This window comes from Adiantum capillus-veneris, unplaced genomic scaffold (assembly GCF_014529385.1).
Source record: "Adiantum capillus-veneris isolate H3 unplaced genomic scaffold, ASM1452938v2 Hic_scaffold_325, whole genome shotgun sequence".
NCBI classification, from domain to species: Eukaryota; Viridiplantae; Streptophyta; class Polypodiopsida; order Polypodiales; family Pteridaceae; genus Adiantum; species Adiantum capillus-veneris.
In genome coordinates this window covers 1,084,805-1,099,412 of record NW_028221436.1, presented here as the reverse complement: position 1 = coordinate 1,099,412, position 14,608 = coordinate 1,084,805, and positions in this window count along the sequence as shown.

The following is a 14,608-nucleotide window of genomic DNA, read 5'->3' as shown; positions in this document are numbered from 1 at the left end:
TGGAAAGGCATCAAGAACAATATGCACAAGGGAACTGTCTGAAATGACTTCACCTACAAAAATAAGCTTCTCATTGATATCCTTGACACTAGCACGGAAAGTGTCCATATCATCTTCCTCATGCATAATCTTCGACTCTAGCTCTTTACGCAGCAAAGCAATTTTAGCCTCATTGCGACTTGCATAAAGACCAACCAATATATCCCAAGCCTGTTTTGCAAATTTTGTTGAACGGATGTGAGGAACAATGGTGCACTTCACAGACAACGCAATCAATGCATGAGCTTGCGCATCCTTTACATCCCAACGAGCTTGTTCTGCCATAGGCAAAACAACTCTAACAGCAACAATCCTTACAGCAAGACCTGCAACATCCTCAACATCGCCTACATCCTCAGAACCAGGACGTACATCAATGCCCTGCACAATATTCCAGACGCCCTTTGACACAAGCACATGTTGCATCATATAAGCCTACATAGGGTAATTGTCCCCATCCAACCTCTCCTCAGCAACAAACATCTTGAATACATCTGTGTTGTTGTTGTCAGCCATGGTAAATGCTGCACCAGATGTGAAAACTACCCGAAAATAGGAGAAACGGAGCGGGAACAACACGTGCTATATAGCACAAACTGTGGAAGACTATAAGGCACCTGTTATGTAGAAAACGGCACTGACATAATTTCTGCACAAAATGATGAAATTGCCTGTGCAGACCTGCCTGTAGTGGAAACGGAGGCCGAAATGAGCCCGAACATAAAATTTGAGCAGATCGAGCTCTACGAGCATCCCCAAAGTATTTGTCGACCTGTGAACGCTTGCCAAAGCTCACTGAAATCGGAGAAAGTGAGCAGACGTGTGCTGGAGCAGCTGGCGACTAAGCCCGGGAGGACATGACCTACTCTGATACCAATTGTTGGAATTAGGGTTGCAGAGAAACGCACACACTTGGATAAGATGAAGGAAGCTCAAGGCACACAATAGAGAGTGTATTACTTAGTGTGCAATGAAAAGATAGATAGCCTTAGAGTGATGGGCGTATATACAATGCTCGGGGAAAAAACCTCCTAGAGAGGGAAAAAATGCCCTGGCGGTCCTAGTGTGTTCACACACATCACTATCACATGTATATGGTAACAATGTGAGATATCGGTACTATGGGTTACTGATTGTTTATATCCACCTAGTGCTAGGAGCAATTTTTTGTATGTATACCGAGTATCGACCTTTCGAAAGCAGGCAAAATAACCTTGCTATCTATTGCCATTTTTAATAAAGCACACGTGGCTCATAATAAAGGGTTTTTTGAGATTTCTTTGATACTTTTTAAAAGTCTTCTTTTTACATTGGCATAAATGGTCTTTTGATTCACCTTAATACTTTTTTATGTTGCGTCTGATAACTCCTCTGTAAGGATTTCTCTGCTAGTGCCTGTCACAAGTTTTCTTCTGCTTTGTGTGAGAGTGTTAGCACGCTAGTGTTGGAGCGATTTGATCTCAGCGCTGACTTCTCGCATCTAGATCTCGTGCGGATTATAATCCCGGGAAAGGGGGTCTTGAAGGCCGACCTTGATGGCAGGAATACCTGGCTGATTTTGGGGCCCTTCTACTAAGGAGTGGCATCATCACCTATAAAAACCTTAGAAGGTGAGTACCTATGCTCACTTGGCATCGTGTTCTGTGACTACTATTGTGCATTCAAATCTGCTTTGCTGTGGTGACTTTATCATGCCGAAAAAAACTAAGAAAGTTGTGATGGAATCATCTTCATCAAGTCTACAGGTTGTCTAAATTTTCTGTTCTCTTGAAGCCTTAAAAAGTTGTGATCTGGATAGATTTTGCTAAACTAAGGAAGGTGCTTCATATATATGAATTGCAGTATTTTAAACGCTGGTTAATCTGACTGTTTTTTCAATTAAATCTATGGGTATGAGAAGTAGGTTTAACTGGTGGACTTGATGAAATAGGGGAACTTTAACTATGGCTAAGTGTTTCCAAGAGCTCGAGATAAAATGTGATGTCTCTGGTTGTTTACTATGGTACAGCCAGGATGGGGAAAATCTGCTGAGGTTGTTGGTGCATTTCTTATCGGAATAAAGTGGAGTTTCTATTAAGATGCTTGAAATTTGAAAGCTTTTTACTTGCAGACATGTTTTTGCTGGGTTTATTATGACTTACAGGGTGTAACTTATGATGCTGAATGAATATTGCCTTAATGGGATGGGTCACCAAATGTATGAAGTCCTAAGCATGGCTATTTCGAATTTGACCTTTACCTACTCTCTTCAATCTGTACATGGGAGTATGGGTGCATACCTGCATGATGTTGTATGGAAAAATATAAAATGGTGTCTCCAGCTTACTATGTAGACTTTGAATAAAATATTGAAGGTAAATTATCTACTCATTTTTATGTGTGAAGGTCCTTTTTACTAAGCCGAGGAATGTCTCGGGGTTTGTTCTTGCTGAGGTACTATTCCTGGGAATTAGACCTTCCTTGTAGGTCTTACTGAGATTGACTCAGAACTTACTTAATATGTGTTACTCATGAAAATGAGTCGGCAAGGTTCTGTTCTTTCTGGCGTGTATGGGCTTGGATATTATGAATCCTGACATTATGACCTGGCCTACATGTTGGCTTCATCTCCTAGTCTACTGGGTAAGTATAGTTTCGGCTATCTTGAAGCCTTTAAAACAATATAAGCTGGAATGTTTGGCTAAAAAGAAGATTTGTAAATTTGCTAAATTGTTTAAGCACTGGTTAATTACATAGACAATTTAAAATAGCTCTATAGTTCTGGGAATGTGATTCTAGCCAGTTTACTTGAATAAATTAAGGAACTTTTCTCTGATGTTGAGAGTTACCAAAATCTCGAAACTATTTCACCAGTTGGTTATTGAGGGACAGCCAGATACGAGAAAATTGGTTGAAATTTTTATGAGCATCTGAATAATAGGGTGTTGTTAAATGATAATATTAGAATGTCGTTTTGCCTGCGGATGTTAATGGCCAGGTGGATCACCTCTCAAAGTATGTAACGTGGATACTGATGCATCATGCCTTTAAATGGGTTGGGTCACCAACCTTAAAAAATATGGCTATTTCTAAAAAATTACCTTTACTTACTCTCATTTTATCAGTGCATAGGGGTGTGATTCCATACCTGCATGAGGATGTATTGAAGAGTATAGAAATTATATCTCCTGCATAATGTGTAGACTTTGATGAATGACTAACGATATATTTTGTACTCGCTAGTGTGTGTTGGTCCTTTTGACAAGCCATTGATGGTCTCTGGCCCCCCCTTTTTTTTTGGTTTTGGTTGATTGCCTATCCCTTGTTTGTAGACCTCCCTGACTGGTCTGACTATGATTGGACCATACTTGGAAAATAAATAATGGGTTGTGGGTCACTCCGGGAAAGAATGGGTGCGGGTCTTCGTTTTTTTCTAGCTGGTACTGGCTGGGCTAGTAGTAGCCTTTTAAATGACCTTCCCTGGTGAGCATGACTTTTGAGAATGGCAAGGCTAGATTGCTCTAAAAAATCAATTGTTTATCTGTCCGTTTTCTGGTTTTTCATCATAAAATGAACAAATCCACTGTGGTTCGGTATATGTTGGTGGAAATCGGCTGATATGAGTAAATTTTTTGACTAGCAGGCATGTGGTACTGGCTCTTGGGAAGAATATGTCGACTATGACTTTGGAAGAGATTCAAATGTTAATATGGCTAAAAGGATTTTTTCTGATATTAATATAGTCTGTTAAATCCAGAGCTATTCTACTAATCATTTTTATTACTATGCGGATCTAAAGTTTATTTGTTTTGCATTCACTAACATACTACAGAGGTCATTTTTAGGAGTTGTAAGTGGGATAAATTTCAAGCCCAAACTTTTTGCAAACATAAACCGGATGCTACTTTATCTCCGCCGCAAGAAGGTTTTTTCCGTTTAAATCTAATGGAAAGTATAGAATTAGTTGACTCATGCTTACTTGGATTTTCACCTATGGGGTGGGGTATACACTCCCCAACATATGAAATGGATATGTTGAACGTTGGTAATTTTAAAACCCTATATAGTTCTTTTTGAAAATATGGATAGGCTTTGAAAAAATCTGGAACAAACTCAATATATAGTAGCTATGAGGGGAATCTCTCTCTCCTGGATGGATTGGCTAAAAAAGGATTCTTATTACGATTTTTTTTAAAAAAATTAAAAAAAACAACAACAAATTACTATAGAAGAACTGTTTGTTTTTTCAACGTGACATGGATAACAATTGGGATGCCCAGCATGACCTGCGTACAGTCACGTGCTAACGAAATGTTTTCTTGTGGCTATGGATGCAGGTGAGGGCTACCTTCTTTGATAAAAACATTCTGTTCTATGTGATAGATGAATGGTGGCAGCTCGCTTACCTTGAAGCAACATCACTCCGGAATTTGGGATGACTGTTTCCCATGTTTTACTTTGTTATCTTCACTACCTTGTACAAAATTTATTTTCAAATGCAAATAAATTATTGTACAAATCCATTGTATTTTCCTGAAATTAATGGTCTATAAACTGTTGTGTTCGTTTGCGTGTATATATATATATATATATATATATATATATATATATATATATATATATATATATATATAGAACTACTACACACACACACACACACACACACACACACACACACACACACACACACAAAGAAGAAATGAGGCTTCTAAATGAAGGTCAAACTATACATACTTGGGGCTCCCAAGTCACTTTTTGACTAAACCTCACAATTAGTCCTACCTCATGTATACAATGGCCATTGTGTCAAATATTTTTGAAATTAGACGTCGTATGACCAAGATCCCTCCAATTTGTCAAATCAAGCCTTTTTAGCTTAAAAAGCGATTATTGCAGCTTATCCAAATTCGGCCATAGCTTGCTCATTCTTGTCTCAAATTGAATTTTGAAAGTTCTTGTCTCTTCCTGGAATCTATGTACCTATATCTTGTTTTTTCTATATTTTTTTGTTTTTTAATCATTTATTTCTTAGGAACCAATAAAAATAAAGAAAATTAGCAAAATTGATTGAATTTTTAAAAAATAGCTAGATCCACCTTTTAAAGCAAAGTCTTTATTTGAAAATTTTTGATAGATTGCTCCACTTTTTATAATTATTTTCTAGTAAAAAAACATTATGATATACATATTTACACACACCTAAGGTATCTTCTTGGGCAATTGTCCCTTACTCTTGAATTTCCACATCTCTCACTAGGTCTGCATTTAGAATGTCTCCCCCTCCTAGTTGCAGTTCCACATCTCTCACTAGGTCTGCATTTAGAATGTCTCCCCCCCTCCTAGTTGCAGTTCTCCTAAACCACAATGTGTCATCAGGGTTGTGCTGTGCATGGGTATCAAAGTAGTGCCTTATGAAAGGCCTTGTAAAGTGGCCCTATGTATGCAAACTTGGTCAATGTATGGAAAAATTAATGATGTGCGAGAGGTGGGTATTAAGAAAATTGCTTAAGGTCATTTGACAATGATGGTTACATGCTCTTGCATTAGAGAGCGTATATCATGTAGTAAGCAATGTAAGTCAATACCTCGTTGATGAGTTGTCAAAATGTTTTGTCCTTGATTGGCTTGGATTTGTTTTTGAGGTTTAGGCTACCACACCATTGTAGTGGGTTCTAATTTTGAAGAGTGTTGTGGTGGTTTTGAAATATCTTTGTGGATTGTGAATTTCAGTGAATCCGACTTTGCTTTGGAATAAATTTGTTGATTGATGCATTGAAATGAAGTGCTTAGGTACCCACACATGTGTAACTAAGGGTCCTTGGTTCTAGGATTTTTGTAGGCCGCATGGCATTTTGATTTGCTCTTTTAGCTGTGGTTGGATACCCTGGATGTATTTGAGGTCTTCTTTGTGATAAGTGGCTATTCATTTGAAACAGATGATTGGTTTTCCACGACTTGTACTAAAGGGAGCAAGGTAATGGTAGTGTCACCTTCATGGCTACCATTAAACCCTGTAGCTGCCATTTCCTGCATGGCTAGTGGTTCCTGTTGTTGTGCCTCTATCACATTGAAGCTATTGATAAATTCCATGGTCTTTTTATTGTCATCATAAAAAAGATACCTGGTATCTCCCATGGAAGAAAAATCAATATATTTCACATGATGGTTAACAAAATACTTGGTTTTTTGATTTGTTGATTGATGCATTGAAATGAAGTGCTTAGGTACCCACACATGTGTAACTGAGGGTCCTTGGTTCTAGGATTTTTGTAGGGCGCATGGCATTTTGATTTGCTCTTTTAGCTGTGGTTGGATACCCTGGATGTATTTGAGGTCTTCTTGGTGATAAGTGGCTATTCATTTGAAACAGATGATTGGTTTTCCACGACTTGTACTAAAGGGAGCAAGGTAATGGTAGTGTCACCTTCATGGCTACCATTAAACCCTGTAGCTGCCATTTCCTGTATGGCTAGTGGTTCCTGTTGTTGTGCCTCTATCACATTGAAGCTATTGATAAATTCCATGGTCTTTTTATTTTCATCATAAAAAAGATACCTGGTATCTCCCATGGAAGCAAAATCAATATATTTCACATGATGGTTAACAAAATACTTGGTTTTTTGACGAGTGTATATACGCCTTGTACTTGCATTGCCATGGTGTACCTAGTATTATAGCTGATTATCAGGGGAATCTAGAGGAGTACAAAGAAGTTATGGGGACATGTGAATCCTTTGATGTGTATCATAAATCTCTACATAACCTATAGCAATACTGACAGTCCCATTGAATCTTGTGAATGTTCTTTTCAATGGTTGTAGGAGGAACTCTGGCATTTTTTGGTACATATCCCAACTAATTGTATTCAAATGTGCACCAAAATCAACTTGTTGGATCCTAGTTCTGTAAAAATGCATGGATTCAAACTTTCTTTGTCTTTCTCTATGCTTGTAAGAATATGCATAGTCTTTTGCATTTCAAAGTCATATATTCTCTGTTTCCTTTTTGCTTCCCGTTTGGCTTCTTGTTGTGCTTGTTGAATCTTGAGATTGTGCTTTTCTTTTTTGTTTTTGGCCACATGTGCCCTCTCAAGAATCTCTTGAGTCAATGTCAATGATATTTCTTTAACTTACAACCATTGATCCAATTGGGCATTTCCTGTCCATCCAATGTAGCAAGCTTAGTGACCACTTGGTGATATAGATGAATCACAAATGGTCCCATTCCTCGCCTTTTCAATTTCTTTGTTTTTTTGCTTAGAGTCTAAATAAGCACATAATTTCCTGGAGCAAAGTCTTTGGATTTCAGATGCTTGTCATGAAACTCTTTCATGCGTTGATACTTGTTTTTGGGTGTATATTGCAAAAACTGTCTTTAACCTAATTTCATCCAACTTTTCTTTTTTGTTTTGTTTGTGCTCTTGTTATCGCTTTCAATGGCACTTTTTTCTCTAAGTCTGACCCACTTAAAGAAGGAAAGACCTCCATAATGTTCATGGTTGATTTTCCCCCTTTGTTTGGGTTTTGAGGGCAATCTGGGAGCATATTTTTAATTCCACATTGACCATAATATCCACCATCACCCTTCTTTGCCTGAGGGTTGGCCACAACATTTGGTTGGTCAGTAGGATAGTCCCTAGCTAAATAGTCTCCATGACACTTGAAGTAGAGTCCAAGAGTTCTCTGGTGTCTGGGTTGTTGAGCATATGGTCTTTGGGGATATGCATTTGGTTTAGCCTCACCCTGATTAGCTATGAGAATTAGTGTTCCTTGGCTTAGAGTAAACCCTTTACTGTGATCTACATTGTCCATTGTTGACTCAAAAATTATAGAGGATGAAACAACATTCTCCTGCTCATAGGATTCCATGACCCTTGATGAATAAGGAACCAGAGCATTCTCTTTCTGGTCCCGATCTAGATAAACATATCTCGCTGCTGCTTGATCTTCACCTAGTAGTGGTGGTTGATGCATACCTTGGCGGTGGTGGTGTTGGTTTGTTTTGTTGATGATGAGGATTATTGGCATGTTTGGCTGGTACTGATGGTTAGACTGATAAGGCTTTTTCCTAACTTGTCCTTGATTGTAGTAACATTCCTCAATGGTATGGTTTGTCCACTTGTTCTCAACCACTTCTGCTTAGGATATGGTTGTGGCAACATGGAGCATTGTTGTGTCGGATGGTCTCCTCCACATGTCAAGCATTGCCTCAATGGTGGTATTCTTTGGTTTTGAATTCCTAATTTTTACCCCATTCTTCTTGCAAGCTCCTCTGCAAGCTGCTTAATATTCATAGGTGTCTACTATGGTGATGTATTTTTCACCATATTTGATCCAATAGATGTAGAATGAGAATCGGCCAAAACAACATCCGCATCCTGTGATACTCCTCCATAGATTTGGCAGTTGTCTACTAAGTAGACAACTTCTTTTGTGACCTTGTCCAATGTCAATACACTTTTTAATGTGCAATTCTTCTTGAGGTGCTCGTTCTTAAGCCTGTTTCAATGAGCAACACTACTTGCCAATCTCCCTGAGGTTTATCACATGGTGGACACCTCTCAATGTATTGCTTGAATTGTAAGACTCCCTCTTAGATTTTTTCACCAACTTTCTACTTGAAAGAGTGAATCTAGGACACCGTATTGTGCTTGATTCCTCTCATGAAAAAATTCTCAACAAAATTGTGTAAGAGTGCTTCTATGTTTCCATAGTCTTTCTTCTTTAGAGGTTGGAACCAAGTAAGGGCTGTGCCTTCTAGAGTCAGTCCAAAACCTTCAAACTGGATGTGGAAATTTGTAACGTACGTGGATCTCAATACGTGATGGAATGATGCTGAATGTGCATGGGGATCTTATGATCCGCTGTACTTTGATGCCATGCATTTTGCAACTTGAGATGAATGCATGGGCCTTGGATCAACAACATATCTCATCATTCTTGGAGCTCCTGAAAAAGCTTCTTCATGAGGAGGTGTTGACATTCTAGGTTTAGCTCTTGGTACTTCTCTCATAGTCACATCTTGCATGACTTGCTCAATATGGTGTGATATCGATGACCCTTTAATAGTTGTATAACCACCTTTGATAGGCTTTGTTTTTGATGTGTGACTCCTTCTCATCCAAGGTTCTGAACCTTCTAGGGCTCCCGAACCTATCCTACGGGTACTCTCTACATGGGGTGTAATCCCCATAACTCTGTCCATAAAACTAACCTCCTTCTCAATAGGCTTTTTACAGGCCATTTGATTCAAATAGATGGAAGAAAATGGTTCTCTCCGACATGATATCTTTTCCATGTCTATCATATATGCGTACCTACACTCATGCCCCTTGTTATCTACTAGAATAGGCCGTTTTCTTATTTCAAACTGGTAGACATACATGTACACCTACTTGACGTTGGTAAGTTCCATTGTGCTCATGTCTTTGCTTATGTAATAGTTTCCCCCTTCTTTAGTCATTAACTTGTATAACCCACTCTAGGATCATCTACAAGCACTCTCTCAAGCTCTTTAATAGCTATAATTCTAGATCTTGGATCATTATCCAAAGGAGGTCTCACAATTCCTTGACATCTAAAATGTTAGCTTAACCACATGTAGCCAATGAGAGAAGGAAATTTAGCATGTGGCATAATTTTTTTAATGGGGCAATTTTGAGTGTAACATAGCTTTTTCTTCTACCCCCTCGTAGTGATTATGAGAGCGTTCTAATATTTATCTTAGAGGGCTCCCCCATAGGCTATAACAACCTCCTAAATTTTGCAATCGTCCTGCCCTTCATATTGCATGGGGATGTCTCATACTTGCAAAAGCCAATCTCCACTCCCCTTTTGAATAAAGAGGAAATGACCGCAACAATTTTGATGGGGGTGCCTCAGAAAACCCCCACATTTGTGAAACACCTTCAAAATTGAATGTAGGTAGTTTTTGGGTGTAGCACACACTTCATCATGATTTCCTTATGTAAGTCCACTAAAGATGCTAGCGATGCTGCTTACTCAGACTAGGATCTCGATTAAATTGATGCTTTTTGTGGGCAAAGAAATAATTGTTAAGTATGGAGCCTGATTCACCCCTTGTAATTTTTAGTCTTAAAAACACACATTTGTAAGGCCCCCATTATGAGGAGAAGCCATCATACGTAAGAAATTCACTCACCGAAATATAATGGTCGGATGACGATCGAAAAGTGGTCGAAAAATGGCCGTTTGATTGGTCGAAAGTCAATGACCGGTGGGTGGTGGAAAGAAGTCTTTGGCCGGTGGCCAAATTCTAGGCAGATTTGTCTTCTCAAGGGCGGCCACACATGAGCGCATGGGAGAATTCAACTTGGACTTGTCTACACAAGGGCGGATACACGTGATTGCCTCTAGAGAGGGCAACCCTTTTGGCCTATAAAAGGAGGCCTTTTCTACACACAAAATGCATTGTGGTGCATTGTGAAGTTGATGAAACAAGGTGTAGGTGAGGTGATAGCAAGGTGAGAGTTCCATTAAGAGTACAATCTACTTCTAGTTTGAAGTACTAAATCCATTGAGTGGCTGCTTTCCTGTGGACATAGCCCACATTGGGTGAACCACATATATCGTGTGCTCTCTCTCTCTCTCTCTCTCTCTCTCTCTCTCTCTCTCTCTCTCTCTCTCTCTCTCTCTCTCTGCTCTATAAACTCTCATGTGTGAAAAGTATCTCTCCATTAAGTAAACTACTCTAACATCTACTTAGCTAGACCCTATTTCCTAACAATTGGTATTAGAGAAAGGTTTGCTTGTAGCTAAAGTATCTCAAGGAAAGGACTTTGTGAATTGAGTGGGAGTAATGGTGGAGGAATTTAAGCTCAAGATTGAGAAGTTCAATGGCAAAAACTACCAACATTGAAAGATGCAGATTGAAGACTATCTCTACTAGAAGGGCCTTTATTTGCCACTAGGCGGTCTTGCAAAGAAGTCCGCAACAATGGCAAATGAGGCATGGATTGTCCTTGACCGAAAAGAATTAGGAACAATCCTACTAAGCTTGGTGTTAATGATGCATCACCTTCAACATTTCAGAGATGAAGACCACGGAGGACTTGATGGTGTTGGCCTATACGAGAAACCATCGGCATCCAATAAGGTATTTTTCATGAAGCACTTGTTCAATCTAAAAATGATAGAGAGTGGTTCAGGTGCACAACACCTAAATGGCTTTAACACCAACATAAGTCAAAGTCAATGACAAAGTGTGAGCCCTCTTTATTTTATCGTCTCTATCGGATAGTTGGGACATCCTTGTGATGGCTGTAAGAAACTTTATCTTTGACACAAAGACTCTTAAGTTTGATGATTTTGTGGGTGTTCTCCTAAGCGAGGAAATGCAAAGGAGAAGCACAGGTGAATCATCAAGTAATGCACTGTCATAAAAAACGAGGGGAAGATCAAAGGGGAGGTTCAAAAACCAAAAGGGTCATGATCGCTCAAGGCAAAGCAAGTCACGCATAAAGTCAGTTCTTGAATGTTGGAACTGTAGCAAGAAGGGCCGCGTCAAGAAGGATTGCTGGTTCAAGAAGAAGAAGGAGTTGGATTCTCAAGACAACAAGCCAACGTCGGAGGCCAATGTGGCAGGTAAGTAGAGCAAGATGCTCTAATTCTCTCAGTAGACAATGTTTCTAATTTTTGGATAGTAGACTCCGGGGCTTCATTTCATGTGACACCACACAAGAAACCTTTCCAAGATTACACCAAAGGCAATTTTGGGTATGTGTACTTGGGAGATGATGAAGCTTGTGAAATTATCAACAAAGGTCTAGTTTGTGTCAAAACTACTAATGGAAATGAATAGAACCTTAAATATGTTTAGACATGTTCCTTCTCTTCACAAAAATTGATCTTTACAGGACAATTGGACGATGAAGGTCACAACATTGCATTTGGAAACAAATGTTGGAAGATCTCAAAGGGATCTTTGGTGGTTGCCAAAGGAGAAAAGGCTGGTACACTTTACTTATGTACTGTCATCATGCAATCTTCAACTTGTGCAACAACTACATAAGTTAACAGTGTAGTGTGGCACTACCGGCTTAGGCACATGAGTACCAAAGGAATGCAAATCCTTCAATCAACGAAGCTTCTACCATGTTTGAAAGAAGTGGACTTAGAATTCTATGAAGATTGTGTTTACGGTAAACAAAAGAGGATAAAATCTCACAAAATAGGAAATGAAAGAAAAAATAAAATACTTGAATTGGTTCATTTTGATGTTTGGGGTCCTGCAAGTACACTATCCCTTGGTGGCTCATTGTACTATGTAACATTCATAGACGATGCAACTAGGAAAACATGGGTTAATGTAATGGATAATAAATCCAATGTGTTTTCCATATTTCCAAGGTGGAAAGCCTTTGTGGAGAATGAAGAAGTTACCAAGCTCAAATGCCTTAGATCCGACAATGGAGGCAAATATTGCAGCCAAGCTTTTGAAAGATTTTGTGCTAGCAATGGCATTTGGAGGCAGAGGACAACCCCAAGGACACCTTGAAAAAATGGCGTTTTGGAAAGGATGAATAAAACAATCATGGAGTGAGCACAAAGCATGCAACTACATGCATGCCTATTGCTTGAGCTTTGGATAAAACCAGTAAGTACGTCTATGTACTTAATCAACCGGTCACCCCCAATGACATTGGATAGGGGAGTTCCACAGTTCCACACGAGGCATGGATAGGTAAACCGGTGAATTATGTATTTCTCAAAGTGTTTGGGATAGATGTTTTTTGCACATAGATAGAAGCCTAAGGTCAAAGCTAGATGCAAAGTCCAAAAAGTGTTTCTTCATTGGCTATGGAGAAGCTGACTTTGGGTATCGCTTATGGAATCCTGAAGATGGTAAAATCTTTAGAAGTAGGGATGCAATTTTCAAGGAACAAAATGTGTACAAAGATTACTTGGAAAGAAAAAAAAAAAAAGATACATGCGATGAGTACATGAAGCTTGAGGATGGTAAAGACTCAAGGAGTACAAGCGGTCACAACATGTGTCATAAAATCTAATATCTAATATCTAAACAACCCAAATGATTTTCTCATATTAAATTGATCACTTAATGTGGGAGAATAAACGTGAACAAGTAATAAGATGTAGACATGTGCTTATAGATCTATCTCAACATGGGGCCAATGGTAAAGGGGCCCAAATGAGAGATGGTCTATCAAAGAGCAAGGCTAACACATGGAGCATAAGACCTTAGGGTTAGCTTCACTGAAGACCTCCAATAATGTGTGTAAAAGGCCTTTGACCTTCGGTAAGCTAGGGCTGAGCTTGAGACGCGGGAACCCGACCCAGCTCGAGGTGCTTGTCCTGCTTGTTCTGCTTGATGACCAAGGTGCTTGAGGTGCTTGATGATTGAGGTGATTAATTATTGAGATGCTTGAGGTGCTTGACATGCTTGAGATGCTAGGGTTGCACTTGAGGTGAGAACCCAGCCCAAGCTTAAAGTGCTTATGAGCCAAGCTTGTGGTGGGAACTGGGCCTATGCATAAGGGGCTTGAGGTGTCAAAAAGTCAAAGATTCAATCCCTACAAGGAGGGGGCGAGCCCTACATGAGGGGGGATGAGAGAGAACACCCACACACTCACACAAGGCATGCATGGTACAAAGAAAGCAAAAGGGACACTTGTCAAGTTCCTCATCATGTTGCCCTCATGGTGTTCCTGAAGCCTATTGGTTGGCCACCCAAGGGGTCCAATAATAATTTAGGAGATTTAATTAATTGATTTAGCATTTATCTAGCCCTCTCTCTCAAATGGGAAAGGGGGACACTTGTCTCAAGGCTACCCTTGCTGCTTGTAATGCCTCCTGCTTGTGATTGGCTAGGCCTGGAGGGGTCCAATGAGCTTCAAGCATGAGCTACAAGGGGGGGTCGACCCAAGCAAGCTAGGGGGTTGCTTAGGGGGTATACTCACCCACACACACTCACAAACACTCTCATTGTGTGCTATGCAAAGTGCAAGAGCTCCCTCTCCTTCTCCAAGAAATTAGAGGTTGAGAGCCTACACCAACACTCTTGGATATGGAGTGCAAATCCAACCAAGAGCCATGCTTCAATGCTTAAGCTTGCCATCTCTTTATTCTTCATTACTATGCTATTATGTATGCTAGCAACAAGAGTTATGATAAGTGAGGAACTAATTCTTTCTCCTACGAAATGTTTCTTCTTCCTCTTCCCTACCCTCATTCCCTGCTAGCTCTCTCCACCTTCGAAGGTGTTTGAGGTCTTGGGACTGAGGCTTGGGATAGTTAAAGCTTTCTTCAAGTTTATGTTATGTTTGTGATGTATGAATCTTTCCATCTTCATTGCATCACCTAGGTCACAAGGAACACAAAGATTGTATTGTAACAAGTCTCTCTTAATGGGAGAAATCATAATACAAATGCCTATTGGAGGGGGGGACCGGCTCCACATAAATCCGGTCCTCAACTGTTGTCATGTTCTCTAAATTCTCTCTCTTGCAAAAGTATTGTTCATGCCAAGTTAACTAATTGCTATGATTATGTTGCTATCTTCAATTATGTTCACCCGCTATGCTCACAAAGTCATTTCTCAAAAGTACTCT